This window comes from Octodon degus, unplaced genomic scaffold, assembly GCF_000260255.1.
Source record: "Octodon degus isolate 3935 unplaced genomic scaffold, OctDeg1.0 scaffold00243, whole genome shotgun sequence".
Classification (NCBI taxonomy): domain Eukaryota; kingdom Metazoa; phylum Chordata; class Mammalia; order Rodentia; family Octodontidae; genus Octodon; species Octodon degus.
The window spans coordinates 505,623-509,178 of NW_004524819.1; positions in this window are offsets into that span (position 1 = coordinate 505,623).

The window sequence follows — 3,556 nt, forward strand, 5'->3', positions numbered from 1 at the left end:
TAAAATTTGTACCTTACTAGCAATATGCGCATTTCATCCATGTCTTCTCTTTTGTGAGAGTAAAGATTCTCAAAGTAGCTACTGACAATCTTCTAACCCACATGTGTAAATATTGTACAGTCTCACTAGTATAAGAACTCAAAAGTAGAAATACAAGTAGAAAGGTATAACACAATTAAATGGAAAGTGTGAACTTGAGGATTGGACAATGAGGAGAGAGCAAGGAGAACAGCTGGGAAACGGGACAGGGAGAAAGGAGGGAACAAGTGGCAGTAGAGGAGAGAGGAAACTCTCTCACACACTCAAGGGGCCTGGGCTAGGGAAGGATCTGGGGGTCCCAAGAATGCAGCAGAAGTTCTCAGTTACTTGGTGGGCATGGGGATGGGTTGCAGAATGTGGGGGTGTCCCAAGTGCACAGAAGAGTGTCTTACTCATGTTGTGTGCCTGGGTTTGGACAGGACAAGTTCCGTGAGCACTGGATAGCCAGAAGTTCTCCCACACACTCACCGGGCCTAGGTTAGGGCTGGATCTGGGGGTCCCAAGAAAGCAACAGAAGTTCTCACTCACTCAGCAGGCATGGGGGGTTCTGTGTAGTGGTGGTGGGGAGTCCCAAGGATGTGGAAGAGGGTCTCTCTCAGGAGGCATGCCTGGGTTTGAACAGGATAGGACCCGAGGGCACAGGGTACCTGGAATGTCTCCCACACACTCACCAGCCTGGGTTAGTACTAGATCTGGAATGAAGAACTTTGATCACAATTTTAAGTAATTGTAAATTAAAAATAACTTCTTGATTTTATTTCCAAATTCTCACTACCATGAAGGAGAAAATAACATCATGCTTTGATTATCATAAACTATATATTTATCAGCTAAGTGTAAAAAATATAGGACATAATATCACACTTTAAGACAACTGTGATCTAATTTTTCATGGAAGCACAACATAAAAACATAAAAGATTCACAACATGTCTTCTTCATTTACAATGAATTTTTAGCCAGAGAAAACAAAGGGATATATCAATGTATACAATTGAAATAGCTACATTTCCACTGTCTCTGTGTTCAAGGCTGGTCCCCTTGTATACAGAAATGCTGGAGTTACTCAAGAAATTGTTATCCTTCCATCAAAAGCAATAATGGGGTCAGGGAGATGGCTCAGTGGAATAAGCACTTCCCTGGCAAGCACAAGGGCCTGTGTTCAATCCCTGGTTCTGCCAAAAAAAAAAAAAAAAAAAAAAAAAAAAAAAAAAAAAACAATACTGATGGATGTAATCTCTTTTTTTTTTCTTTTTCTTTTTCTTTTTTTTTTTTGGCAGAACCGGGGTTTGAACTCAGCCCTTTGAGCTTGCCAGAGAAGCGCTTATTCCACTGAGCCATCTCCCCAGCCCCTATGGGTGTAATTTCTTATAACACAGGGGGAAAGAGAAATAATTCCATTACAACTATTAAGCTAAAATATGAATATGAGAGTGAATGCAATTGTGGGTACAGAACAGGACAGAATAAAGATGAGAAGCTAGAGCAACAATCTAAATACAGAAGGAAAAAATATTAGTAGAATTATTTACTAACTCTCAAACTTGTAATATAAATGTGCTTGCTATAGGCTGTGGGTGGCAAATAGCTTGTGCTTATCTAAAAGATCAATTCTAGTTCTTAATCTCCAGTCTTTTTTCTGTAACTTACTGGAACCTGCTTCTGGTTCTAATCGTACCAAGAGCTTTTCTATCTAGAGTCTAGGAGGAAGTAAATTAAAATGAAACACTGATATATACTACACATGGAATATTGGATAATTTCCTTTTTTCCATAATTTTATTGAGAAATAAATAGCAATGAGACAGTTTCAAACCAAATTGGTAGGACAGTTCCAATAATTACACGTTGCAAACTGCCTTCCTAGTGGTTGTTTGTTGTACAAGAAGCAGACATGATATCCTATTTACAAACACCATTAGAACAAATCCCTCTATTCATTGAATTAAGAGAATGTAGCTATATATCTATCCTAACCATTTTGAATACACAGATACAAAATGGTCAGATAATTTCTATTTGTTCTTAAAAATATATGCTTGACTTGTGCACTACCAATATTTTCAAAATAGAGAAAAGTAGCAGGATTTAGCAGATATGCATTTAATCAACTAGACAAAGTCTACTGTAAATAATTACAAATAATACATCTCACACAATTACCAGGATAAAATTGTAAAATATCAAATAAAGTAACTTAAAAGGCCAGGGAGATAGCTCAGTAGAATAAGCACTTGCCTGGCAAGTGCAAGGTCCTGAGTTCAATTCCCTATACCGCAAAAAAAAAAAAAAAAAAAAAAAAAAACTTAAAACAAGATGTCTTCATAGCATTAATGTTTAGCCCCTAGAAAAGAAAGCTATACAACAAAAGCATATAGACCAATTCAAGCATTCTGATCTTAAGAAGGTTACAGTCAATTTAGAGAGAGAAGATAGATGCATCTGAACTTAAATAGCAATTCACAACAATGTTTAACAAATGTCTGAATACATCTACACTTTAAAACTAAATTTTTGAACTTTGGAGGCTTTCACCATCTTATCATAAAGATCATTGAAACTAAAAGCTACTCACACTTGGTGAATACAGTACTTAACATGTCCAGCAAAAGTCCCAAAAGGGTAGTGTAAGCAATTAGCTGCAAATTTAAAAGGACAGAATAAGAACAAAACAAATTTATGTTTTATCACCCTTCCAAAATCATAATACTAACAGTCTAAAGCTAGAAAACTAAGCTTTTGTATTACAAGCAGACAACTTTGTCTAGGGCAACCTGAAACATTTTATCAATGACATATGTATTTCAATCAATGATGCAAGTGCAAGACTAGTATCATACTAACCTATCACCTAGTTAATACTTATATATATTAAACAATTATAATATGGATACTTGTAAAGTGGATCAAAAATTAACTGGATTCCCAATGGCAATGTGATTCATTTTACAGAACAAAGATGAAAGATAAAGAATAACAACACAAAAAGATGTGATAATGGCAGTGAAATTATAAAGGATAATGGGAGGGATTTACACATGTATATGGTTAACATTACTTTCTTTAGGAGAACTTTGTGTCCTGTCAGAGAAAACAAATTGACAATTACAACAAAAGAAGAAATTGACAATTTAAGTGAAGGGACTGAGCAAACTGGGATGTTACACAGACATAATAGAGATCATAGAGACAGGACGAGAAAGTGTTCAGAGAAGGATACATAAAAAAAGAAGTGAAAAAGAATTCCAAATATGGAGAAAGACAGAAAGCTGAAAAGACAGGCCAAGATATATAACAAGGTGTTTAGTATCAACACAATTGTCAACGTGATCATGAGAAAAAGGATAAGAGAGAACTTCTCTAGAATTCACGAGGTCTAGGAAATGAGTAAAAGGAGTGCAGAGAAGTGTTCAGTGTAGAACATTAAACTAAGGAGAAAGCCACAACTCAAAGCTTTGTGGTATGAAATATAATTAGGATATCAAAGGAAGCACTGAGAACAAAGTACCATGTTACAT